An 8,013-nucleotide genomic window follows, 5' to 3' on the forward strand; every position below is an offset into this window, starting at 1 on the left:
TTTGGAGCATCGCCAACTTGCCGTGACTCCGTGAAGTTTGCCGTTAGTGTTATCGACTCGGACTGGTGGTGGTTGGACTGCATGAGGCCGTGAGTGTCACTTTGCGATTGCAACTTGCGAGACTCTCTTGCTCTGCCTCTCTGTCTCTGGCTCTGGAATCTCAATCGCTGGTCGCTGTTCTTCCCCTCCCCTTTGCTGCTAGTTCATCAGGTAAGTTAAGAGTTAAGACCTCTTTAATCTTTATCCTCTTCAATCTTATTTTAATTAGAAAAAATGGTAAATGATATAGAGGCATATGGATAGAGTTGATTACAGGGTATGGTAGTGTCAAACAATTGTTCAAGAGTTTTAACCAATTCATGGTAGCCATATGAACTAAAAGATTGAGTTTAATCTCTGAACATCGTGTCTTAATTTATTATACCCAATAATGTTTAACACAAAATGTATTGAGATAGTAGTTCTCAAATTATGAATAATAATTATCTTGATTCTTGACACTTTAATTAAGCTAACTAGCTAAGTGTTCCTCTGCTATATATTTGAGTTTAATTATCTTGAGACTTGAGTGATTTTATTAGAAATTCAGAAAAAGCTGTAGTAGAATCTGTAAACAGCATGGACTTCTTTATTCACAGAAAAAGAAGCTACAATTGGCAGTGTGTGCATCAATATATTATCCCTTTTTTCTGAAACCATTAATCTTCTTTAGCAAACCTTATAAACTTTCCTAAAAGGTAGATATAACAAATATGATATATAGAAGAAGCATATCACTTTCTCACTCTAGTAATATAATTGAACGCTACTTCTGTGGTTCTATGTCAATATATGGCAAAATTTTATCCTAATTTGTGTTAAAAGTACAAGCAATGTACCTAACTAATTAGGCTAATTAGACCAATTTCATCCATCATCATATTGTTGTCGATTACTAGCATAGCTTCATCGGTTATTACCTCTCATAAATGAACATCGTGATTTGGCCTTACTCACCTTCTGTGTTGCCTGTAATAAAAAGGAGGTTAGCAAGTATAGGTTTATGTTTGTAGTTCTCATTCCTCATGTTTTTAAGTCTGGATTTTGTTTAGTGTTCTTGTCTGCAATTCTACTTTGCTAATTTCAAATTCTCTTTCTAAACTTCCTTCTAGTCTTATTTAGGCATAAATCATAGTTTTGTTGAGTGGTTTCCTCTAATAAGTTCTTAATGACAATACATTGAGAAAATAATAATCCTCATCATCTTAGTTTTATATATGCCACCTTTTTTTTACTTTGATATTGTTGAGTCCTTGCATTTTTGTTGGAAGTTTGATATGTTTCATACAAATTATTGAGCGATCTGTCAAGTTCCAAGTGAGTTTTTTGTCTCAATAAATCAATAAGCTAGGTTTTGTAACTCAATTGACTAGAGTGCAAGGGATTTCAATATGCTGTTCTTAACCCCAAAGCTATCAGATGGGGCGTTATCTTTTTCTGACTTGAATCTTTTAATGCAATAAACATCTATGTGCTATAATCTTAGCAATTTTGAACATATCTTCATGTACTGTGCTTGAATCATAAGACAATTATGTTCCTTGTTTAAACGTTTCTGTGAAGTTATATGATATTTGTTTTCAGATTTACCCCATTCTTGAATTTTTTTATGCTGGTATTTTTTGTTTAAATTGGATTGTTAAATTTTTGTTGTTGAACTTGGATGGTTGTAATTGAAATTGAACACAATTCTATAATTTTTGTTAAATTGTTGAATTTTTGCTTTGATATTGAATTGATTCATTGAATATTTACTGTTTTCATTTTTTTTAACAGGAATGGCATCGACTCAAGCTAATGCAAGTGAAAATCCAACTAATATTCCAGCTTCTCAATCAGGAAGTACAACTGGAATTGCTAGTAAAAGAAAAGTTTCTAAGAATAATCTTGGGAGTAGAACTGATGTAGGATGGGAGCACGGGATATCTATTGGAGAAGATGGAAAGAAGATACAATGTAAATACTATCAAAAATTTTTTTCAGAAGGAGTTTATAGATTGAAACACCAGTTAGCAGGAACTCAAAAAGATGTTGGGGCTTGTACAGCTGTTAGTAATGAAGTTAAGAAGCAAATGTGGGATGTTGTGAATGAGTTGCAAGTGAATTTGATGAAGAAAACAAGCATGGGTGGGTGGTGCACGAAACTACAATCACACTTTTGCAATTCCGCACAACTAACCAGCAAGTGTACTGGGTCATCCAAGTAATACCTTACGTGAGTAAGGGTCGATCCCACGGAGATTGTCGGCTTGAAGCAAGCTATGGTTATCTTGTAATTCTTAGTTAGGATATCAGTAACGATTCTTAGTTTTAATTGTAAAAAGTAAAAGAACATGAAATAAATACTTATTATGCAGTAATGGAGAACAGGTTGAGGTTTTGGAGATGCTCTGTCCTCGGGATTTCTGCTTTCCTACTGTCTTCTTTTTCACGCACACAAAGCTCCTTCTATGGCAAGCTGTATGTTGATGGATCACCATTGTCAATGGCTACCATCCATCCTCTCAGTAAATATGGTCTGGCTGCGCTGTCACCCAGGGCTAATCATCTGTCGGTTCTCACTCAGGTTGGAATAGGATCTATTGATCCTTTTGCGTCTGTCACTACGCCCAACATTCGCGAGTTTGAAGCTCGTCACAGTCATCCCTTCCCAGATCCTACTCGGAATACCACAGACAAGGTTTAGACTTTCCGGATCTCAGGAATAGCCGCCAATAATTCTAGCCTATACCACGAAGGTTCTAATCTTAGATTAGAAACTCAAGAGATATGCACTCAAGCTATTGCAGATAGAACGGAGGTGGTTGTCAGGCACGTGTTCATAGGTGAGAATAATGATGAGTGTCATGGATCATCACATTCATCAGGTTGAAGTGTGAGTGAATATCTTAGAATAGAAACAAGCGTGATTGAATGGAAAACAGTAGTAATTGTATTAATTCATCGAGACACAGCAAAGATCCTCACCCCCAACCATGGAGTTTAGAGACTCATGCCGTAGAAAACACAAATTCTGATGTAAAATATCATGAGGTACAAAATGAATCTCTAAAAGTGATTTTTATAATGAACCAGTAACCTAGGTTTACAGAAAATGAGTAAGCTAAGATGGATAGTGCAGAAATCCACTTCCGGGGCCCACTTGGTGTGTGTTTGGGCTGAGCACTGAAGCTTTCACGTGCATAGGCTATTCCTGGCATTGAAATCCAACTTTTGTGCCAATTTGGGCGTTTAACTCCAACATTTATGCCAGTTCTGGCGTTTAACGCCAGAAAAGGGTAAGGAGCTGGCGTTTAAACGCCAGTTTGTGCTACCAAATCTCGGGCCAAGTATGGACTATTATATATTGCTGGAAAGCCCAGGATGTCTACTTTCCAACGCAATTGAGAGCGCACCAATTGGGCTTCTGTAGCTCCAGAAAATCAATTTCGAGTGTAGGAGGGTCAGAATCCAACAGCATCTGCAGTCCTTTTTCAGCCTCTGAATCAGATTTTTGCTCTGGTCCCTCAATTTCAGCCAGAATTTACCTGAAATTATAGAAAAATACACAAACTTGTAGTAAAGTCCAGAAATGTAATTTTTGAATAAAAATTAATAAAAATATAATAAAAAGTGACTAAAACATACTAAAAACTACCTAAAAATAATGCCAAAAAGGGTAAAAATTATCCGCTCATCACAACACCAAACTTAAATTATTGCTTGTCCCCAAGCAACTGAAAACAAAAGAGGATAAAAAGAAGAGAATATACAATAAATTTCAAATATCAATGAAGCTCAGTTCCAATTAGATGAGCGGGACTTGTAGCCTTTTTGCTTCTGAACAATTTTGGCATCTCACTTTATCCTTTGAAGTTCAGAATGATTGGCATCTATAGGAACTCAGAATTCAGATAGTGTTATTGATTCTCCTAGTTCAGTGTGTTGATTCTTGAACACAGTTACTTTATAAGTCTTGGCCGTGACCCTAAGCACTTTGTTTTCCAGTATTACCACCGGATACATAAATGCCACAGACACATAACTGGGTGAACCTTTTCAGATTGTGACTCAGCTTTGCTAGAGTCCCCAATTAGAGGTGCCCAGAGCTCTTAAGCACACTCTTTTTGCTTTGGACCACAACTTTAACCACTCAGTCTCAAGCTCTTTACTTGTACCTTCATGCCAGAAGCACAAGGTTAGGGACATCTTGGTTTAGCCGCTTAGGCCAGAATTTTATTCCTGTGGGCCCTCCTATCTGTTAATGCTCAAAGCCTTGGATCCTTTTCACCCTTGCCTTTTGGTTTAAAGGGTTATTGGCTTTTTCTGCTTGCTTTTTCTTTTTCTTTCCTTTTTCTTTTTTTTTTCGCCAAATTTTTTTTCGCAAGCTTTATATTCACTGCTTTTTCTTGCTTCAAGAATCAATTTTATGATTTTTCATATTATCAATAACATTTCTCCTTTTTCATTATTCTTTCAAGAGCCAACAGTTTTAACATTCATAAACACAATATCAAAAATATGCACTGTTCAAGCATTCATCCAGAAAACAAAAAGTATTGCCACCACGTCAAAATAATTAGATTATTTTCAAGATATAATTCGAAATTCATGTACTTCTTATTCTTTTGCAAATAAAAAAATATTTTTCTTTTAAGAAAGGTGAGGGATTTATGGGATTATTCATAGCTTTAAGACATATACTTTAAATTTTATTGATTATGGAATAGAAATTAAGACTTAAAATAAACATAAAAGCAGACCAATAGAAGACAGAAAATTAAAAACATAAAGATAAATGACGCTTAAAATAGATCTCTAATAACAAAAGTTATCACAGAGTTAGGATTCAACAACTTGCATTGAGGGAGGCAAGTACTCCTTCAAGTTGTGGGACGCCTGGCTCTTCAAGGGAGAGCTTCTGGCACTTCAGCTCCTGTAGCTCACGCCCTTGCTTCTCCTGTTCCTTAAGCAGCTTGCAAAGCATGCTATTTTGATTTTGTTGGTCTTCCTTAAGTTGATCTATAGCTTCTTGCAGCTTGGTGACAGATGCTTCTAGGCGGGTCCAGTAGTCAATTTGAGGGATTTCTGGGAGGAAATCATGTGCCCTCCTTTTGATGGAGTTATCTTGCACTTGTTGTCCCTCCATTGACTTTTTAGTGATTGGATGTTCGACTGGGATGAACTCATCTACTCTCATCTTCACCCTAGCATCTTTACATAGCAGAGAAATTAAGCTTGGGTAAGCTAATTTGGCTTCAGTGGAGTTCTTATTTGCAATTGTGTAAATCTCAAAAGAAATCAGATGATGAATCTCCACTTCGTTTCCCAGCATGATGCAGTGAATCATCACTGCTCTTTTGACAGTGACTTCAGAGCGGTTGCTAGTGGGCAGTATAGAATGCCCAATAAAATCCAGCCAGCCCCTAGCGACTGGTTTGAGATCTCCTCTCTTGACTTGGTTTGGGACACCTTTTGAGTTGGTTATCTACTTAGTTCCAGGGAGGCATATGTCCTCTAGAACTTGGTCCAAACGCTTATCTACTCTCACCATTCTCCTATTAAAGGACTCTGGATCATCTTGTAGTTGAGGCAGTTTGAAGACCTCTCTTATTTTGTCAAGGTGGAAGTAAATAATCCTCCCTCTGACCATAGTTCAAAAGGTATAGAAGGCAGTTCCAGTCATTCTCTGCTTATCTGTCAGCCACAGATTTGAGTAGAATTCCTGAACCATGTTTCTTCCAACCTTTGTTTCAGGATTGGCTAGAATTTTCCAACCTCTGTTTTGAATCTGTTCTTGAATCTCCGGATATTCGTCTTCTTTCAGATCGAACTTAACTTCCGGGATCACTGATCTCAAACCCATTATTTTGTGATAATGGTCTGCATGTTCTTTGCTTAAGAACCTCTCTTGATTCCAAAGTGGTTTTGGAGTATTCTCTTTCTTGCCTCTTGAAGTGGTTTGTTTTTCCTTAGGAGCCATGATCTTAATGAGTCTTAGCTCGGTGATCACGGAAAAACACACCAAACTTAGAGGTTTGCTTGTCCTCAAGCAAAAGAAAGGAACAGAGAGGAATAGGAGGAGAATCGAATTCGAATGGTGGAGGTATGGGGATGGCCGAATGTGTATTTAAAAGTGGAGGGGAGGGTTTTTCGAAAATTTTGAAAAAGATATGATAGAAAGATATGATTGGTAAAGATAAATCATGATATGAAAAAGATGAGATTTTAAAATTCAAAAGATATGAAAAAAATATAAGGAAGTTAAATCTAAAAATTTATTGATGCATCTAAGAATTAAAAGAATATATGATGAGTTGGAAAAGATTTGGAAAGGAATTGAAAAGATAAATGAGTTTTTGAAAAAGATTTGGAAAGGATTTGAAAGAAAATTGAAAAGGGATTTAGAAGATTATTGAATTTTTGAAGATTGAGTGTGAGCGATGAAAATTTGTAACATGTTTATGGAGAAAATTATGAATTAAAACATGAAAGTTTGAAAAAAATTTGAAGTGGAAACAAAATCTCCTCCCTTTGTCCTTTCTGGCGTTTAACGCCCATATGTTGGCCATTTGGGCGTTTAACGCCCAGCCAGGTACCCTGGCTGGCGTTAAACGCCAGAAATCCTTTATCACTGGGCATTTTTCTAAATGCCCAGGATGCTGCAACTCTGGCGTTAAACGCCCAGAATGGTGCCCATTCTGGCGTTTAACGCCCAGAATGGTATCTTTACTAGCGTTAAACGCCCAGAATGGTACCCATTCTGGCGTTTAACGCCCAAAATACCTTTACTGGCATTTTCGTGCCAGTGAGCTCCTTTTCTCTGCTTTATACTCTGAATCCTTCTGTAACTCTGTGAACTCCTACAATTGATAATTAACCTTGAAGATAATTTATATCAAACTCCTATAATTATTATTAAAATAACAAATAAACTTTTCTAATGGCTGGGTTGCCTCCCAGCAATCGCTTCTTTATTGTCTTTAGCTGGACTTTACTGAGCTTTAATCTAGTCTCAGTTTTGAGCATTCTTGCTCAACATTGCTTTCAAGATAATGCTTTACTCTCTGTCCATTAACAATGAACTTTTTGTCAGAGTCAATATCCTGAAGCTCTACATATCCATATGGTGACACACTTGTAATCACATATGGTCTCCTCTACCGGGATTTTAATTTCCCAGGGAATAATCTGAGCCTAGAGTTAAACGACAGAACCTTCTGTTCTGGCTCAAAGACTCTGGATGACAGTTTCTTGTCATGCCACCTTTTTGCTTTCTCCTTGTAATTTTTTGTATTTTCAAAAGCATTGAGCCTGAATTCCTCTAGCTCATTCAACTAGAGCAATCTTTTCTCTCCAGCTAACTTGGCATCAAGCTTTAGGAATCTGGTTGCCCAGTAGGCTTTGTGTTTCAGTTCCACTGGCAGGTAACAGGCTTTTCCATACACAAGCTGGTATGGAGAGGTCCCTATAGGAGTTTTGAATGCAGTTCTGCATGCCCATAGAGCATCATCCAGACTCCTTGCCCAATCCTTTCTACGGGTACTTACAGTCCATTCCATGATTCGTTTTAGTTCTCTATTTGAGACTTCAGCTTGCCCATTTGTCTGTGGATGATATGGAGTCACCACTTTGTTGTTAATTCTATATCGGATCAGAGCAGAGTCAAGCTGTTTATTGCAGAAATGAGTCCCTCCATCACTGATTAGTATTCTAGGGACACCATATCTGTTGAAGATATGCTTCTGGAGGAACTTTAGCGCTGTCTTAGTATCATTAGTGGGTGTGGCAATTGCCTCTACCTATTTAGATACATAGTCTACTGCCACCAAAATGTAAGTGTTTGAGTATGATGGTGGGAAAGGCCCCATGAAGTCAATACCCCATACATCAAACAACTCAATCTCTAAGATCCCTTGCTGAGGCATGGCATAACCATGAGGCAGATTACCAGCTCTCTGGCAACTGTCACAGTTACGTACAAACTCTCGGGAG

Source organism: Arachis ipaensis, chromosome B09 (genome assembly GCF_000816755.2).
Source record: "Arachis ipaensis cultivar K30076 chromosome B09, Araip1.1, whole genome shotgun sequence".
Classification (NCBI taxonomy): Eukaryota; Viridiplantae; Streptophyta; class Magnoliopsida; order Fabales; family Fabaceae; genus Arachis; species Arachis ipaensis.